Source organism: Trichosurus vulpecula, chromosome 7, assembly GCF_011100635.1.
Source record: "Trichosurus vulpecula isolate mTriVul1 chromosome 7, mTriVul1.pri, whole genome shotgun sequence".
NCBI classification, from domain to species: Eukaryota; Metazoa; Chordata; class Mammalia; order Diprotodontia; family Phalangeridae; genus Trichosurus; species Trichosurus vulpecula.
In genome coordinates this window covers 108,167,924-108,189,210 of record NC_050579.1, presented here as the reverse complement: position 1 = coordinate 108,189,210, position 21,287 = coordinate 108,167,924, and the positions used below count along the sequence as shown (strand labels likewise).

General features: G+C 37.0%; 1 protein-coding gene and 1 pseudogene across 1 annotated transcript in view; one reads left to right on the top strand and one right to left on the bottom strand.

The window, feature by feature from the left end:
• Positions 1-21,287, top strand: part of UST (uronyl 2-sulfotransferase) — a 381,294-nt gene that overhangs the window by 163,210 nt on the left and 196,797 nt on the right. The gene's annotated exons all lie outside the window — the stretch shown is intronic.
• Positions 4,892-20,510, bottom strand: LOC118856411 (annotated as a pseudogene).

The window sequence follows — 21,287 nt, the reverse complement described above, 5'->3', positions numbered from 1 at the left end:
TTGTGGATTTTTTGTTGTTTTTCCTGCACTGAAATTTTGATGACACAATATTACATCATGTATCTGTATATTATTGTATTGTGAACAAGTCATTGCACTCACATTTTCCTGCCAGTGCATGCTGGACTTCCCAACAATGTACAATATGCTTGCCTTCCAGCACTTGCTTGTTAAGACCTTTCAGTGGACTTGACCACCGATTGGTTATAACTCGCATTTTGTGTGTTTATTTGGAAACTAATGTAGTCACTACGACTTTAACTATTATACAACAGAAGAAACATGTATGAATGGTTTTTCAAAATTTTCTTGTCTTCTCTTTTTCACTTATGCTTCCACTGCTCCCTTATAAAAATAATAATTCAACACCCCCAATTGCATCCAAGGCTACTATTGCCCCCTCATCATTCCAGTGCTCCCCAGGGGGCAGTATCACCCACTTTGGGAACCTATGTTTGATGTTGGCCACTTTCAGAATGAATTCCATCTGAAAAGTCCCATTCTGTTTTGAAGTATTGTGAAATATGATCCTTTTAAACTAGTAGAATCTGATAAAGTAATGATTTCCCCACCATATTAATTTCTGTCTTTATTCTATAAGAACCAAAAAGTTAATATCCCTCTATCTTCCTAACATTAACCAGTTAAATGAGTGTGATATAACAAACAAGGCTAATAATACCAGCTAGTCAACCTCTTCTCCTCCATTCTTACCACTTTTGTGGACATGATAATAAATCCCAGCAGAATCTCCATTAAGCTAGAGAAAGAACCCTTGTGTATCCATGCCAGAAGGTGGTTCTGATGTTTTTCAGGTATATGGTCCATTTCCTTTTCCAGAAGCACTGTGGCATCCAGAGGATAAAGACTTACATATGTCTGGCCTCTAGACTGAACCCTCAGCCTGGCAGAATAAAGCAATGGTTATTTCAGACCCATATTTTTCATATTTGTTTAGCACTCAGAAATTACTCCCAGTGCCAAGACAGAAATGGCTGTGATCTAGATAAAAATAAGATTTCTGAACCCAGAAAATGTACTTGAGTTTCCAGGCCAATTTTTAAATGTTGAAAAAAGGAATCTGTGAGTTTCACATTCCACAAGTCCTAGCTGTTAAGAAGTAGGATACTTGCCACAAGCACATAGGAAGAGCCTAAGAGAAAAGAACAAAGGGGTCCTAGGTTTCTCTTATTTTCTGAAGTGCAGACCCCTGTCTTTAACATGTGGTCAGTATTTCCCCCCCCCTTTTTCCCATTTCATATGTGGAGAGGTAAAGTCTTGCTTAAAATGGGGCCATCTTGTAGCCTCTACTGCATCACTGGTAACTACTAGTCTCTTAGGCTCATCTTCAGTAACTTATTTTTCAGGGGTTAAATTTGTCTTTCTTCTTGGCCATTCCTTCACCTGAACATAGGATCTTGGGGGAAATGGTAGCAAGTCTTGAAGTTAGTTGTAAACCAAGTTGTTGTTCAGTCATTCAGTCATGTACAACTCTACATAACCCCATTTGGAGTTTTCCTGGCAAAGATATCAGAGTTGTTTGCCATTTCCTTCTCCAAGTAGATTAAGGCAAACAGAGGTTAAATGACTTGTTCAGGGTCATATAGCTAGTGAGCATCTAAGGTCAAATTTGAATTCAGGTCTTCCTGATTCCAGGCCCAGTGCCCTATCCACTGACCCACCTAGCTGCCTCTATAAACCAAGTAGCAGGTTCTGGTTATTTCACATTTATTAATATCCTGATTCTCATGGGTAATTCTGAATATTCTGAATATTCTGAATTATTCTGAATAAATACATAACTTAAGTAGTAATATAGTAAAAACCTTCAATATTGTTCCTTAAGTTTTATATTTTCAACCTCAGGTATTACTAATAGAATTCAGTTTAATTCAGCTAGCATGTAATACAAAGATAAAATGAAAAAAAAGCTATTCTGAATAAATACATAACTTAAGTAGTAATATAGTAAAAACCTTCAATATTGTTCCTTAAGTTTTATATTTTCAACCTCAGGTATTACTAATAGAATTCAGTTTAATTCAGCTAGCATGTAATACAAAGATAAAATGAAAAAAAAAATCCCTGCCATCAATGTACTTCCATTTTACTAGAGGGAAGCAATGTGAAGACAGATAAGTGATCTAACATGTATACAAAATAAATACAAAGTAATTTTTTTGTACAGTGAGAGATCAACTGAGAGAATCAGGAAAAGCTTCTTATGGAGGTATCCCTCTAAAGGTATTTTAATAATAAGGCATTAAAAACAAATTTTATCATGTATTCTGTCTGTCCCATACATCAAATAATGACTTGAATCAGCAAACACATTGGGATAGATATTTCTTTCTTGATTAACTCATAGAGGATGTCTACCTTTTATTATGATCAAGAAGCAACCTTAAGAAGTTGAGAAGTAGTAGGTACTGATTTCCCATAAGCATGAATTCACTATTGAGTGTTTACTTTGTGACTTGGCTAGATTACATGTCAGCTAGAGAACAAAGACTGACAATGACTTACCCAAAATCTCAAAGCTAGTTAAGTAGCAAGTTTATAATTCAAACCCAAGTCTTCTGAGTCAGATGTACTCTTTCCAGTGCCCTCTGGGAGAAAATGTGCTGCACTGGAAAGATTACATTTGACTCAGAAGACTTGGGTTTGAATTATAGACTTGCTACTTACTGGCTTTGAGATTTTGGGTAAGTCATTGCCAGTCTTTGGACCTTAGTTCTCTCATCTTTAAAATAAGGTGGTTGGAATTGATGAAATCCTTAACCTAATGGAGAGAGTACTGTACTTGGAGTCAGGAAGACCTGGATTTGAATCCTACTACTGACATTTAATAATTATATGACCTCATGTAATTTCCCTGATCCCCTCCTTATCTATAAAATGGGATAGTAACATCTATAACATCTGTCTCACAGGATTGTGGGTAGGTTTAAATGAGACAGTGTTTGTAAGGCATTTTACAAACCTTAAAGCATCACGGAAAGGTCAATTGTTATTGTTCTCCTGTGGTCTTTGAGAATAGTAGCATCATTGACCTCTTGGAGGTAGACCTTGTCTCCATATTTATTCTTCATGTCAGAGGAAATGGGATTACATCTAAACAGTTCTGCTAAATGATAACCTACACCTTTCCCAGTGGAATCACAGGGAGTTGGTGCTGCAAACTTCTTTAAACCTATTTCAGGATCTGACCCAAAGAGTGAGTCTTTCTGCATATCATATCATTCAATCACTAAGAGCTTATTCACTATGTCCAAAGTGGCCAGCACTAGACATGATGGGATATACGAATAAGTATAAGGAATGATCTCTGACTTCAAGGACCTTGCAGACACATTGGGGAAGACCAATCTGCCACATTAAAATAGAGAATAGTAAAGGGTCAAACTTATAACAGGATTTCAGAGGAAGGAGCTGTAAACTTTCTGTAGAGAAAAGACATAGAATAGTATAAAATTTTATAGCATGTTGAACCTAGTATGCCGAGACTGCCATGTATGCTGGGAACTTATAGTCGACTGATCAACAAATATTTATAAAGTGCCTACTATGTACAGGGCACTGCGATAGGTGCTGGGGATATGAAGACAAAAATAAAAGCCCCTGTTCTTGAAGACATTGTATTTAAGTAAGTAGACATATGTTCATAGATAAATAAATAGATAAATAAAATTATCATATATACCAAATAAATACACAGTGATAGAGCTTAGGGTGTTAAAAAAACAGGAAGACATAGAAAAGGTCTCTTGAAAGATGTGGAGTTTGAGCTGAGCCCCTAAGGGAGCTCACCTCTTATTTCCAAGAGACAGAGGTGAGGAATGAGACAGCATTCTATGGATGAGGAATGGCCTGAGCAAAGGCACAGAGATAGGAGAGAAGGAACTCATGCAGCAGAAACAGCAAATAGGCCAATTTGGATGAAACACAGAGTGCATAGGGAGAGCAATGTCCAATTAACCTAAGAAAGATAGCCATCTTGAGTAAGACTATGAAAGACTTCAAATGCCTAGCCAGAGAATATCTATGTTATCCTGGAGCAACGAGGAGCCATTGAGGCTTCTTGAGTGGGGAAATGAGGTGGTCAGACCAGTGCTTTAGGAATATCAATTTGGCCACTGTATAGAGGATTATTTCAAGAGGAGGAAAAATTGGATGAAGGAAGATCAATTCTGAGACTATTACAATAGTGCAGGTGATGGGAATGAGAACCTGAACTTAGGACTAAGTTAGTCCCCATTTAGCAGCTGGCTTTCACTTTGCAATATTTTTCTGACCCCATGATTAAAGTGTGAAAATTGCCTATGTCTCTGGAAATCCAAATCCAACATTCACAATTCCCAGGACTTCGCTGCCTTCTTCTCTGCTTATGACATTAAGTATTTGTAACTGACAGCACCAAAAATTCCATTAGTGTGGAACTTTCAGTTATGTAATACTAATTATTTCTATCAATTTTATTAAGACAAATTTTGTGCATTAAATTTACTTAGAATTAAAGATAACAGTATAATTATTTTTGTTAACTTTGTTTTTAATTTATGGAATAAGACAGGCATTTCCATAACATAGTACAATAAAAAGATGATTGTATATGAAACTGTAAATCTACTATGTGCAACTTGCTGTTCCTTTCAAATATGCAACAAAATTATCATATATTTTTCTTTCCTCCCCTCTCTCCCTCTCCCCTACCATTAGACACCAATAGGTATAGATATGTAAAATTATTCTGTATATACTTCTATTTATTAGTTCTTTCTCTGGATGCAGATAGCATCTTTCTTCATGTGTTCTTTTTTAATTTAAGGAACTTTATTAGAAATTGTTGGTATAATTCAGACACTAAATATCTTCATATTTCTGCAGAAAATTACATTAGTGGTGAAAATGGTGCTGGAATGAGAAGCATATTTTCATGAGATGTCAGGTGGTTGCAATTCTCCCAAACAGCTGCCACCACTCGAGTGTCTTCATGGGATCTGTGTCTTCCAGCTGCACAACAGTCTGGTGTCTCAGTCCATCAAAGAACAAGATCTCTGTTAAGTGTTCCATATTCTGTGTGGAAAACTCCAATAAGTTTTGAATAGCCTACTTGGATCTGGGTATTCACTGCTGTTTGAAAGTGTTGACCCCACAGGGCTGGCCCATCAAGCTTCATCTGAAAGGTTACAAGTTCATAGACTCCTTCTTTAGGAGGCTTTACTCTTTTGCACCATGGTACTAGCTAAGTTATTTCATTCATCTGTTGGACCATAAATGTTAGGTTTGGGAAAATATATTTTTCTTGCCATTCTTTATCTTTGGCTAAGGCTTCCCAAACTTTAGCTCAATGAGCAAAATCATCATATTTCCAAATATGAAAGACTTTATTCATCGCACTTCCAAATTCTTGTTTCCAATATCCAACTAATTCAGAGTGAGCTGTACAAAGGTGAATATGTTTATTAGTGTTTTCCAAGAATTCATTAATCTTTTCTGGTAGTAATAAACTCCCCGATGTGTGATCTTTTTAGCATATTCATTCTTCCCCATCTTCCTAGTCACCCAAGCTTACTCCCTTCTTCCACCTATTCAGTCCATTACCAAATCTGGTCATTTGTACATTCCCAACATCTTCAATATATGTCTCTTTCCCTCTGCTATGATAGTTACAAGCCTAATTCAGGCCCGTGTGTCTTCTCACTTACAGTAACCTTCAAACTGGTCTCCCTGCCTCATGTCTCTCCCTACTCCAGTCTATCCTCTATATGTCTGATCATGCCACACACATACCCTCCCCTCAGTGAGGTTCCCTATTACCTTTCAGATCAAAATAAGGTCCTCTATTTGGCCCTTAATGCTTTTCATAAACTGTTCCCTTCCTGTCTGTCCAGTCTTCTTCTTACACCTCCTTCTTCTCCACATACTCTACAATCCTACTCTACTGGCCTTGGTGTAGCTCCAAAACAAGACACTGGCTCCTAGTTGCTTGCCTCTGCACTGTCTGTCCTCCGTACATGGGATACTCTGCCTGCTCATCTCCTTTTGTTTGCCCTGGCTTTATTCAAGAGTGAACCCAGATCCCATGTTCACAAGAGACCTTTCTTGATCTACCTTCCCCGTTTGAGATTACCTTCCACCTACTGTGTCTATGTCTTATATAACTCATTTATATGTTGTTTCTGACATTAGAACAAATGTTCCTTAGGGCAGGAAGTTGTGTGTGTGTGTGTGTATGTATGTATGTTTGCCTTTCTACACACAATGCTTGGCACAGTACTTGGCATATAGTAATCTCTTAATAAATGCTTGTTGGCTGAAAAACTGCCTGAAGTGAAAATTAAATTAGCCCTTGAAGGATGGATATTATTTGGCTCAACAGAGGAAGGAGAGGATTCTAAGTGGTGGGAAATTTGAGCAAAGGCACAGAGGCAGAAATGAACATAGCCTGTGTGACATATGCTAATTAGACAGGGATGACTCTAGAGCAAAGGTGGCACGTGGGGGACAACTTACTCCCAACACAAGGAGGCTAATATTAGGGAGTTAGGCTTCCTAATTTTCGAAGTCTATAGCATATTTAAAAGGAATATATAGAATGAATAATAGAGTAGCATTGGATGTTAAAAAGATATATTCATGAAGAAGAAACAATTATCCCAACCCAATTGATTCCATCTCCTCACAGTGGTGAGGAGCATGTGGAGTAAAGATCGACTGGGAACAAAACAAAAGTGATATTGTCATGAGAGCAAGACCCCAAGGATAGAGGGAGAAAATAGATGAGGATTGCAGGGACCAGATTAGAAGTCCTACACAGAAGCATGATAAAATGAACAAGGGGGACTTCAGGTCTTTGAGCATAACTCTCTGTCTGCCAGAAGCAAAGCAGCTCATCCATTCTTGATTTGCCTTAGTGATCATCGTATTCTTTGAAAGTTGAAGGAATCAACAAAGGGAGCTTCATTTCATACCGAAAAGGAAATTGCTGAAGTACAAAAAATGGGAATCTTTTAGGAAAGTTACCATTTCATTATGCATGCATACACACATATAATATACATACATATATACACATATATACCATACACATATATGCATACACATGTACATGTGTGGATATAGACATATAATGTATATATGTATGTATGTATGTGTGTATATATATACATACATAATGTGTGTGTGTGTGTGTGTGTGTGTGTGTGTGTGTGTGTGTAAACTGCTGGGCAACCTCATGGTGATGAGACTTTTTCAAGTTAGCCAAACTTATAGCATAACAGACATGATCCCTAATTCCATCATGACATAGACAATGGTGTAGCTTTCAAGAACACCAGATCATTTCTATACCGTGAGGTGACACAGGTGTTGATTTGAAGGTCTTTTTCAGTAACTTTTTAAAAACCTAACCTAATTTTAAATTTGGAGACATGATAAGAAAATTGATAGAAGCCAAGACAAAATGTTTGTTCATTTGTTTTTTAATAACCAAAATAAAGTGTTCCTAATTCAGATTTCTGATTTCTTACACTGGGGATAGCAGAGAAGAAAAACCTTAGGACTCCAAGGAGATGATTGGAATATAGTTTTGTTTAACTGATTACCGATTAATTCAGGATTTTTTTTTTAAAATGCTGCTTTTTGGATGCAGTCTTTCTGTTTACCTTATAGCAGAATTGTTGTGAATTTTATATGCACACAAACACTCCTGTTTAGACAGCAGTTTTATTTTTTTTTCCTACTTGGAAGAATTAAACTGAGAATCAGGGAGAAAATGAATTTCTTATTTCTATATCCCAGTACAAATGTCCTAGAGAATCAGATGTCATCTACACTCTTTTTTTTTCCCTTATTCATGAGAACCACTAGATAGGAAATGCCTCTTCTGGAACTGGAAAAAAAAAAGAGAATTTTGACCTGTTGCTCACTCCTTCCATATAGTTGCCTTCCACTAAACTAGTCCCATTTTCCTGACCAAAGTCAGCTGACATATTGTTGTAGGTTACACCCTATTTTATATTGCCCTTTTATGCTAAATTACTAGCATTTACTATAGAGCTGAGTTGTCCTGTTCTTGAAAAGACTAGCACTCTCAAAGAAGTTTAGGAAGTTTCTCTGAAAAAGAACACTGAATTTGGACCCCTGAAGACCTTGGTTTGAATCCCCACTATGCCACTTAAGCTTTGTAATATTGGGAAGGTCTGTTCATGTCTCTCTTTCCTCAACTGTAAAACGGGGATAATACTTTGACTATCTTCCTCAAAGGCTTGACCATGTGGACTAAATGAGATAATGTGAAGGATGTTTTGTATGTAAAACATTTTCATATCCTTTTACGGTTTACAAAACATGTTATAACATTCCTATAAGATAAGTACTGTGGTTATCCTTATTTTTATTTACTTTATTTTAAATTAATTTTATTTTCAGTTCTGATTTCTCTCCCTCTATAGCATCCCTCCTTCACCCATTGAAAAGGCAAGAAATATGTCCCATTTATACAGTTGAGAAAACCGAGACTCACAGTAGCCACAGGCTACTAAGCATAGAGCTTAGGTCCTTCAGGGGAAGAGCCAATGGTAATGCTTGTTTCTAGATTTATTGGCTCCCTCAACCATACGAGCCTCATGTGCTAGATATCCCTGTGAGTAGGAGAGAACTTGGAAGCTGGTTCTTCTTATGACAGGTCCAGTGCTTTTCCTAGTGTATAATACTTTCCAGTATATATACATACATATATATGCATATATATGTATGTATGTGTATATATGCATATATATGTATGTATGTAGATATACATACATATATCTGATACTTGTTACAATTATTTAATTATTTAAGTCACAAATCCATTTCCATTTCCCAATAAGGTTAAAGCAAAACCATTTCCTCCTCTGCGGGCATTTAGTATTTCTCAGAAGCTCATGCACTTTCACGTTTTAACCTGTTGTTTAAAGTGAGGTTTTTGCTATAGTTTTAAAAATGTGCTTGTTTCTTTAGAATGTTTTCTCCCAGAGAGTTGATTTCACTTAATAAGATATGATTGACACAATACCTAGTTGTAATGTTTAGTTTGCCTTGAGAATTTAGGGGTCTGGTTGCCTGTAATAAAAATGAAATACTTTCAACATAGTGCAAAATTTGAAAAATTTTACAACTCTCTGTAAAGCAGCTAGTTAGTACAATGGATAGAGCTCTGGGGCTGGAATCAGGAAGACAAGTTCAAATCCAGACTCAGACACTTATTAGCTGTGCGCCCTGGGCAAGTCACTTAACCCTGTTTGCCTCAACTTTCTCATCTATAAAATGAGCTAGAGGAGGAAATGGCAAACCACTCCAGTATCTTTGCCAAGAAAACCTCAAGTGAGGTCACGAAGAGTCAGATATGATTAAAATGACTCAACAACAGTTCTCTCAATACTATTTGAAAGCAGATTTCATTGGAAATGGCCCTGGTGAATTGTGCAACTTTATCTCCTCTTTCTTTGGAACCATGGGGGACATGACGAAGAGTTTTCAAATGAAGTTTGAATATCTTTATCCTCTTTGTTATCACCACTTAATGTCTGAATCTTCTTTCTGAAGCTTTGGTCTTTCCTGGAAATATGGTACTTGAGAGGAGAGTGTTGTTGGAGGACCTCAGTTGGGACTGTGCTCTGGAGACAAGGGTTAGCAGCAAGAATGGGATGAAGGACCTCATCTGCGACTGTGATCTGGAGACAAGGGTTAGCAGCAAGGATGGGATATAGGACCTCAACTGAGACTGTGATCTAGAGATGATTATCAGGGACGCCACATAGTTAAAAGAGCTTTGAGCTGACTTCATTGTCGGAGCACACTGTTCAGCCCAGTTCAATCCTTAGACAAAAGTTTCAATGTGGTATTGAGAGTGAGAAGGTGATGGCAAGTAATGCTCTGGAAAGTTGTAGCAGCTCAGTCATTGAAATCTAGGGTAATCCTCTCCTGTTTTCCTTAATAGTGTTGTCTAGCGGTGACCCTTACTACTCTGTCTCCTGAAGGGTATGATTCTTTGTGTCCTTGGTCTTGTGTCATCTGTGTTTAGGTCCTGTCTTTCATAGGAGGTGGGACACGGAAGATTTCCAAGAGGGAATATATGAGGTGATAAGTTATCCTGGAGATCTGGGCTCACAGTCACTTCTCTGACTTTTTACATCTGACTTTAATACATTTCCCTGGGAAAGATAGGACAGCAGTGGACATCTTCATGGCAAAACATGACAATCTTTGTTTTGTGTACTGTTAGTCGACTTGTGTCTCCAGTCTTCAAAGCATCAGGGAAAGGCTAGGGAGGAAAGTAGGGATAAATGGACTCTTGTTGGGATCTAGAAATTTATATGGTATGGTCATTTAAATATGAATGCTGAAACCAATTTTAATTAACATTTTTATAAATCACCTGGAATTTCAAAATGAAGTATCTTTCTGTGCAAGTGACTCTAAAGTCATGGAAGCATAGACTTTTAAAGTTATTGAAGACTTTAGAGGTTGTCTTGTCTCTCCTTTCATGGATTAGGATATTAAGGGTCAGAAAGGTTGAGTGACTTGTCCCAAGGTCCCATAGCTACTTAATAACTTGTTTCTTGACTAGAGCTCCTTCCACTTAACAGTGCTACTTACCTCCATCTTCTGGGGAGGAAACACTTCAGGAAGGTTTAGAAAAAGTATTTCTCTGATGGACTATTATGAAAAGTGAACATTGCTAATCTTACGAGATTTAAGAAACTGTGTTCATCTACAATATGTCAGCAACTCATTAAAGAAGAGATAATGGGTCAGATGAATCATGGATCTATCCTAGCCAGGCAGTTACAATTATAAATGATAATTCCCATTTCCATCCCAATAATTCCATCATTTCCTTTATAACAACCCTTTGGAGTAAGGAGACATGAGGAAACTGAGGCTCAGAGCATTTAAATAACTTGCCCATGCTCACATAGCTTGTAAGTGTTGGAGCTACTTGAAGAAAGAGAGGGACCTTGGTATATTAGGAATTAATGAGCTAGTTTTGTGGAATAGTTTAATCAAAATAGGAAAAAGTAGATTTCAGAAAGGAGAATTTTAAAAGTCAAAAGAATTTGGGTTTTCTTTGCCTTCAGAAATCTGTACACTGCCATGTTGCTCCATAATTAGTGATTCTTGGTGGGTTGGCAATAGACTGAATTAAAGTGATAGCTAATGAGTGTATTTAATTAGAGTGAAGTACAAATAGAATTTGTTTTAATATGACATGAATTTTAGATGTAGTGCCAAAACACCCTCCAAGCTCTAAGCATTTGTTAGTTATATTTGTTCTGGCATTCACTGTGGACACCTGCCAAATTAAAGTAATTTGTAAAACAGTATTAAACCATGCTCACCCTAGTGGAACTAAAAATGGCACTTTTAGAAGAAATGAAATTTAAGATAACAAAATCTCAGTCAGTGTTGTGTAGATGTCAGTTTTAGGAACCCCTCTTGCCTCACATTTGATAAGAGAGATGAATTTTGAGGAAAGAGCTCAGCCATGATCAGAATCACAGAATTGCTATTATTATCATTGTAGATGCTATGGTAGAGTAAAGACTGTTTTATTTATTTGGAAAGAGCAGATGGGTTCAAATCCTGACTGTGTAACTCTTTGGCTGTGTGACCTTTTGAAAGTGATTTCATTCTGTTGCATCTGCTTTCTCATTTATTAAAAAAGGAAACAGCATAGTATGATGAATAAAACATTGGACTTGGAGTCAAGAAAGGCTGGATTTCAGTCCCACCATAGGTTCTTACTGGCTTTGTGATCCTAGGCAAGTCATTTAACCTCCCTGAGCCTCAGTTTATTCATCTGTAAAAAAGGAGGTGATAGCACCTCTCTCACAGGGTTGTGATAAGTATCAAATGAAGTAGTGCATTTATTATTACAATAGTTATTATTACAATATGAGCAGCTAGGTGGCACAGTGGATAGAGCACCCAGCCTGCAGTCGGGAATACCTGAGTTCAAATCTGGCCTCAGATACTAGCTGTATGACCCTGGGCAAGTCACTTAACCCTGTTTGTTTCAGTTTCCTCATGTGTAAGATGAACTGGAGAAGGAAATGGCAAACCACCCTTGTGTCTTTGCCAAGAAAATCCCAGAATGGGGTCATGAAGAGTCGGACACAACCAAAACAATTGAACAACATTATGACAATGAGTAAAAAATACTTTCGTTACCCACTTCATGGGAGTTGTTGTGATAACCAAACATGCAACAAATGGAAACTATTTTGTGAATTGTGAAATACTACACAAATGTCAATTACTAATAGTATCATATGTTAAATCCTAATGTTGTTCTAGGCACAACCATCAAAACATATGCATACCAAGCATGGCCTCTGACTACTATGAGTGTAGATTATGCAGACACAGAAATAATGGGGAAAATGTATGATTAAACTTTTCATTCGAATTCTATTGATTTAGAATTCTCGAAACTTCAGGCAATCCTGGTATTTTGATGCATGCCTATAATCCATGCAATCAGGGAGGTGAAAGCTGGAGAATCTCTTGAGCTCAAGAGTTCTGAACTTCAGTGGGCTAAGGCACTTGTATCTCTGCACTAATTTCAGCATTGATATCATGAGCCTCAAGGAGTGGGGATAACAGATTGCCCAAAGAGGAACATGCTGGCCCATGTCAGAAATGGAGCAGATCGTAGCTCCTATGCCAATAAAAGTGGGACTGAGCCCACAAAAAGCCTCCTACACTGCCAGCCTGGTTAATATACAGAGATCTGATCTCAAAAAAATTAAATCTGAGCAGTATCTGATATGACATTTGCCTTTGCACTTTATAGAAAGTGGTTTGCCAAGCAGATAAATAGTATGAATGACATTATAGGGGAGTGCTTAAACTACTTGTGAGATCACAGGTGAGGTACTGAAGAAGAATGTATGTGCTCAAAAGATTTATTACTCACAGGAACACATTTAGCTCCCTACCCCTACAGTCCCATAGGCAAGCACAGGTGGTGGCATAGAGATATGGTGGGATTTGTACCTAGACTGAGAGCTCAGATCCCTGGGTCTCTGACCTTATAGCTGATTGTTGTTGCTGGACGGATTCGTAGGGACCAAGTGGGAAGGAGACTTTAGGAGCAGTAAATAAGCAGGTGGCCTGGACTGCAATCCCCTCGGCCCCTTTATTGCCCACAAGATCATCATGATTAGCAAAGTTTGCTGACCATGTATAATTACATTAGACAAAGTTTGCTAAACTGATTATGATCAGGAGAGCTTTGCTTTACTTGCCTAAATGTAGCTGACAAAAACACTATTGGGTATGTAGGAACTTCCCAGGCCATGGGTGGGTCAGACATGGTGTCACTTCTGTCAGCTAGGGCCCTAGCAAGAGGCCAAAGGTCATGCTAAACATACTATTTTCTGGTATATTCCAATAGGAGCATAATTTATATATTAGTTATATGCTCAATATAAAACATTCTTCTTTATTTATTAAACCTTGGGTTCCTATGGAATTTTGAATAACCAACCCTTTATTGGCCAACTATCTGTTACTATATGGAAATTCTAGAAAGTAACAAAATTGCATCTCACTTCAAATATTCTGTAACTTAGACTCTTCACTAATTTGGATATCCTTTATTATAATTTGTTGGAATCACTGAAGCTTAAAAAAAGCAGAATGAATAGCAACATTTTTGATTCAGTAAGCTAATTTAATTCTCTCCAGTAATATTATGTACTATGAATCATGTAATACCATAATCACGGATAGATCAAAATTTATAGGAGATAAAAAGTACATTAGAAAGACAACTGAAGGGTGAAAGTAGGCTGTTGCATACTAGATTAACAATGATTTATTACATCTGAATGGGTTGTAAAAGGCTTCATCGAAGACACTTACCCTTAGAAGAGTAGATGGATTGCTCTCATTGTGAGATTGATGGATAATAGATGTGCATCTACAGTGTTACACTGATATCTTGTAATAGTTTGATCTATCTACACAGGAAGAATCAAATGGATGAAAAATGTGTACAAAGCCTAAATGTGGAGGTAGTACTTTAAAAAAAAGCCTTAAATAAAGGCTGAGAATGCATATTATTAGCATTACCCATGTTGCATCCATTACAAGGTTGTATTCAAATTTAGCCATTATATAGCTTATTTGCACATAGTCATTTGCATGCTATCTCCTCCATTGGAATGTGAGCTTCTTGAGAGCAGGGACTATCTTTTGCCTTTTTTTATATCCCTAGCACTTAGCACAATGCCAGGTACATAAGAGACAGTTAATATCCACATAACTATTCAAATATGCAAATTGTCAATGAGAATAGGCTCTCTAGCAAGGAAAATTACCACCCATCTATTCCAGATTACCACCCATCTGTGCCTGCCCAACCTGTGTGACTTTTGTTCATGTTCTCCCAGGGGCCAACCCATTGTGCTGGAGGCCTTTGTTGAGTTCTCCTGATATCCAAAGACATGAAGCATGGAGGGTTATCCATTGGTCATTGTTTATTCTTGCCATTTAACCAACCCCATCTTCTTTTTTAATAACTTTTCTTTGAGGGCATAACTGTCACCTTTTCCCTTTCATAATTCCTTACTTGTAATGTGTCTCAGTCTGTTCATGCCTGCACTGTACCTCTCCGTTGTGATTTGGGTAAATGAGGAGAGTAGCATGGCTTGCCTTTTGGAAACTGAAAAGCCCTTTTAATGACTTTAAGCTACTCCCTTAAACAAAAGCCTATCTTTTGAATACCCTATTCTTTCAGTGATCTTCTTTTTTCAGTGATGTTCTATGGTTTTAAGTAATGGAGTGCTAGACTCTCTATAGAATTGAAACTAAGGATTGCCAAAATGGCAATGGTCTGTAATAGGCAGGAGTAGTAATGCCTACATAGATCCTTCAGAATAAAAGTTTTAATTTAATGCAAATATTCGTGTATCATGGCTAAGATTGATTTAAGTCAAATCAGTTTCAGTTATGATCTAAATCACTAGTCAAGGATGGTCTACTTAAATAATAAGTAAAAAAAAATAAGTTTAAACAATTTTCTCATAGGTTTGCTGTAATCTAAAGGCAGAGTTAGGCAAAGATTTCATTCTTAAATATATGAGCTATGTATTTTCCACAGCAATTTATTTTGATGGCTACAGATTAATTTCTTAAGCACATTATGGTGCTCAATCATTTTTCTGGCTTGGGATTTTTTCTTTTTGACAATGACGATAAATGAAGCAGATCCTTGTAATGTCATTGGGAGGTGAATCATTTCTAGTTCCCCAATCACAAGTATTTATATAATTTTTTTTGCCATGATTTGTTAGAAAGTGAATCATTCACCACCCAAAACAAAACATCAAAATTCTTTTATTTAACTAAGACCATAAGCTCAGTCATTGGGGATATTTTCTTCAGTGACAAACAGGCATTCTTATTTTAATACAAATATATGAATTTTTATTTATTTTACCTATACATATGAAATGTCTTTCTAAAAGAAAAACAAATTCATACACAAGCATGAGAAATGTAAAATATAGCATTATTTGGGAAATACTTCTTTCCTTCCTTTTCCTGAAACAGAAAAGAAATACAAGCTTTCCTGTTTTTTTTCAAATTCCAGATGATTTTCAAATTTGTAGTTAAGTATTTTGAACAAAGAAAACAGTCTTTCTACAACTACACACAAAAATACATCTGTAAAAACGTAGATTTTTCACTTTCGTGATATGTTTAAAAGCTGGAATGACTTACAGCAACTCATTCATGTATATTCACTATTAAAACCTCATTAATCTCATCAACAAACATCTCATGAATGGTTCCCAAATGACCTGGAAATTTATGATAGATGAAATTTTGGTGGGATGATCATTGGATCCTCCTATAGTAAAGAATTAGCTATTTTTTAAGAGTTAGGGATTATTACGTACTTATAAAACTTCTTGAAAAGTTAAGTGAATATGATGTTTCAAGTACTATATTGTTAGAAATTACACTGGTACACCTTTGTATCTGTGTAGTAGTTTGTAGTTTACAGAGTACTATCTCATACTTAACACTTACAATCTTCATAACAACTTTGTGAAGTAGGAAGGGGACAAATTCTTAACTTCATTTTACAGATGAAGAAGCTGAGGATCACAGAAATCACAGTTGGTAAATATTCTAGACAGGACCAAAATCCGAATCTTTTGACTCTAACCTAGTATTCTTTCCATTTTCCTATTCCAACAAATTGAAATCAGAAGATTTATCGAGATATTGAAATCCTGATGGATACGTGATTCCATTTTTGGCGCTTAGTATGCCCCTTAATGCAATCCAAGAGATCTCCATGCTTTCTCATGCTATCTAATTCTCTTTCGTGTCTTTCCATAAATGCTACATAGGATTTAGGACTCTTCATGACTGCATTTGGGGTTTTCTTGGCAAAGATACTGGAGTGGTTTGCCATTTCCTTCTCCATTTCATTTTACAAATGAAAAAAACTGAGGCAAACAGGGTTAAGTGACTTGCCCAGGGTCACATAGCTACTAAGTGTCTGAGACTGGATTTGAACTCAAACCTTCCTGACTCCAGGCCCTGTGCTGTCTCCACTGTGCCATCTAGAGGTCACTGAACATTTATTAAGCACCTCCAATGTGCCAAGCACTGTGCTAAGCAATCAGGATACAAAAATAGGCAAAAGATAATCCTTGCCCTCAAGGAGCTTACAATCTAATGGAAGAGATCACATGCAAACATATACAAAGTAAGCTATGTACAGGATATACAGGATAAATAGGAAATAATTAACAGAGAGAAAGCACTAGAGTGAATAGAAGTAATATCTTATCTGCTATTTGTTTACCTCTCTGTTTTGGTGGTTCATGTTTCTTTGGTTGGCCCTTAGGGTGTCTTGTAATTTTTATTTTTCTAACAGCATGTTGTTCCATGCTTCATGACCACATATAACTATCTTAAGAATACTGGGCTTAAAAAGGTAGGCTTTTGCAATTAAAGCCTCCACAAAATGGCTCCCATCTACCTTTTCATTCTTATTTCATATTCATCTCATTCACACATGCTCTGTTAAAATCAAACTGCCCCCTTAGCTGTTCTGTATATATGGTGATCCATCTCAATTTCCTACCGCCATGCCTTTGTACAGGTTATCTCCCATGTCCAAATACCTGTAGTGGCATGTCTATTCGTTCTCATGTTTCCATAAGGAATTCTCTTGATGTATCTATAAATCATTCTCATAAAAGTATTATAGAGTTGAAAAAGCAGACCTCTGGATAAATATTAGCTTCTCAGTTGCCTTGGGTGGGAGGGTGGTATAGGGAGGATATCATCCGTAATCTTTTTCATTCCATATTTTTGGATGACTTTCTGCAATCTTCTCTTCTCTGAAGTATCTTTAAAAATTGATCCGCTTTAAAAATGTGCCAGCTCATAGATTTATTCCATACGCATTTGCTCATGTCAGTTCTCCCAAGTCCTTCTTCTTAAGAGTCATTGCCTCTTCTTCATATTGTACATCCATTACTGAGACTGTAGAATTCTAGGCAATATAGTTCTTCCATGAAAAAAAAATTACCCATGAATGTTGGCAGCTCTAATCTATTTTGTATGTTTGTTGTTTCCTTTGAGTTTCATCTATAAATTATCTCTGGATGACTTACCTGTATCTCATACCAAGCTTTCTAAAGGCTCAGTTTTTCCTCCCCAGATGTTTTACCGTCTTATGAATCAGTGCTATTTAAAGTAATCAACAAACATTCATTAAGCTCTTACTATGTCCTAGGTATTGTACTAAGTGTTAAGGATGCAAAGAAAAGCAAAAAACATGTTCCTTGCTCTGAAGGCATTCACATTCTAATGGGGGAGATGACATACAAATAACTATTTACTTACAAGATGTGCTATATACAAAAATGGAAGGTAGTAGTGGGGGGAATGGTAGAACTAAAAGTGCTTAGTGCAGGAGGTGGGGGTATGAAGTCATCTGTCATCCTCTATAATATTTTGCAAATAAGTACATGTTATAAATAACATTGCCCTCAACTTCTATATCTCTCTGCTTGGCAAGGAAATCAAGCATCTGCTGGCTGAACTAGCTTCTAGATTCTTTAGGCTTAATCTTTGTAGCAACCTTTCTGCAATGATTAAACTTCCCTAAGAAATGATGACAGAGTTATTGTCTTTTATTTGTCCATTTCCTTCTTTGTGCAATTGACAGCTTTTGGCTAGGTTGAAACTGCTGTAATTGCATTCAGTGTTTTCCCATCTTTATTCTATCTATTTTGCCATCTACTTTGGCATTTATTCTAACTGGTCAATAACGTGATTATGTACAGACAACTGACTCTAGGTTGTCTGTCTCATCCATTATCAGTTGCTTCCTGTCTGTTAAGATATAGTCATTTCTATGTTTATGTGATTTTATTTGGTGCTTGTGACATCTAGTGCTTTTTGTGGGTTAGTCTCCTGAATATGCTATTAAACCTTCTTTCATTTATTGCTATTGAAGCATATTTTTCTGTGGAGCCTTCACCATCTCTTTTCACTCCCCCCATTCAGCGTGTATCTTCTCACTGAATTCACCAATGTACAAATTCCTGCTTTCCAGCCTCAAGTGAACCTTATCTATTGTTCAAGTGATTAAGGAAATGATGGGATATGGGAGGAGAGGGTCCAACTCAGGAGTTAAACCTGTCTGCTTCAGATCAACCTGGATTTCTCCAGAATGCCAAGATTCTAAGGTTAAGGTAGAAATGGGAGACCTGCTCATAGATATGGTGGGCAAAAGATGAGATGACTGAGGAAACAAAGATTTGAGCTCCCAAGAATATCGGTTTATTAAGCAACAAAAGTCAATTGCAAAACAAATCAGGACCAGGCCTTCCACGGCTTTGGCACCGAATCCCAAATAGAAGAGACAGATTTTTATATTTTAAAAATAATTAATCAAATAATACCAATTAATTAAAAGAAAACAATTAACAGGATGCAAAATTAGGTAATATGAATTCTAATCGGAGAAAAGATTAGACAGGTAGGGTCCCCACCCTTGGATTAGGAACTTTCCAATTAGGAGGGGAAGAATGAACAGGTGCAAATCCATGAAATCAGAAAAAAAAAAGGTGTCATCCCCCCACCCCACATGTCTGTATTCAATTAAAGGAACATGGAAACAATAAGTGATTAACCAGTATGGGGCCAATTTTCAGATAAGATGTGGGTTACCTGAGCTGTATAATTATAAGAAAACTCTTTTCTTCAGTCTTTGGATCTAACTAGGTTTCTGGTCAACACAACCTAGGTCCTTGGTTAAGGGTTTCTAAGTAGCAGATAGAGGTGAACAGCTTTCCAGCCATGGAGGGCTACATTCAAATGATGCAGTAAAGTTTTCTGACAATCCCCACAATTGAATAAAATTTTCTCACAAGACAGAAGTTGGACTATGCTCATAATTGAATAGAAAGGGAACTGAGCTCATTCCAGAATCGAGTCAAAAGATGGAATCAAGTGTTCACTCAATTCCTATAGTCACTTGCTATTTTAATTCTTTCAATTCCCCTTTTTGGTTCATGGAGGAGGGGTCAGCCCATTCCCCCCCTCCATGGATCATTTATGTATAAGATAAATGTATAAAGTTTTTCATATATTCATAATCAGAATTATAAAAGTCCATCTACAAATCATACTACTTAGAGGACTCACAATGGACAAATTTTGAGAGGGGAGATTTCCATGTCACCAAGGTAACCAAGAAAACTCAGCATAAACACCATGAAACAAAAAGTCGAAGCAATGCCCTGATGATCATCAATACTAAATAACATAAAGTCTTCTGGTATCCTAACAACCCATTCCCAGCGTCCATTTCATAAGCACATTTCGTCATGAGCCCCATGCAATCCTCTTTTCCTTGGAAATATCTTCTCTTGGATGCTCTGGAATAGACCTCATTCTCAGGGCAGTTCTGAGGAGGTCTTTGCTTCTCTGATTCCAAATAACTCACAAAGATTACGCCAAAATCTGCCAGTAACAAGACTTAATGTAATGTAGTGCAATCTCTTAAATTTTTTCCAATATCTAGTTCATGTGGTAAGAAACTAGTTCAAGCTTTTAGGAACTGTTCTTATTAACAACAGAGCTACAAGAAGCACATCAAATTAGGAACCTATATTCTAAGTGCCCCACCCCCACCCCCGCCCGCCCCACATACTTGCTTCTTCCTTGGCTTCCATGGCACTACTTTCCCTTGGTTCTTGTATCATTTCTCTGACCACTTTCTGTTGCTGTCCTTTGTTAATCTTCTTTTCCACGACCCGCAACTGTGAGCATTCATCAAGCCTCTGTCTTTGGCCTTCTCTCTTTATAATCTCTCCCTTGATAATCTTATTCACTCCCATAGCTTCAAATACTGCCTCTATGAGTAAGATGCCTAAATCTGTATCTCTGGGCTCCAGGACTTTCTTTAGTTTCAGTCCCATGTTTCCAGTCATATGCAAGACAGATTCATTTGAAGGTCACCTCCCCAACCCGGTGTCTCAAACTTAATATGTGCAAAACCAAAGTAATCATGTGTAGTGGAAAGGGTGCTAGATTTGGAACTGAAGAACCTGGATTCGAATTCTGATTCTTTAACTCATTTTCTTTGTGACCTTGGGCAAGTTCATTGTCTTCTTATGCCTCAGTTTCTTCTGCTGTAAAATGAGGGAATTAGACTAGATGGCCTGTAAGATCACTTCCAATTCTAGAACTTATATGCATGCTTCCACTTAACTAATTTTTTCATGTCTTATTTCATTTATAGCATGGTTATCTAAGTAATGGTGTTTCAGTTCATCTGATGGTGTGCCAACTGTTTGCTAAATAGAGACTGCAGTCTAAGTGTAACAAGGATTAAATTAATATTTATAAATCATCTAAGAACTCTTTGATTCTTAGCCCTCTGTTCCCTGAAGAAAGGGAAGGTGGCAACAAAATAACTCTTAGTCCTGTGTTGCCACTTTCCACTTCTGCAGGGCTGCAGGGAACAGAGGGCTAAGAATCAAAGAGTTCTTAGATGATTTATAAATATTAATTTAATCCTTGTTACACTTACGCTGCAGTCTCTATTTAGCAATCAAACAGTTGGCACACCATCAGATGAACTGAAACACAATTACTTAGATAGCCATGTTATAAACTTACTTGGTTTACCCAGGTTGAAAAAAAAAACAACTCTTAATGGCCAAATTGCTGTTAACGTTTCTCATCATTTTAGC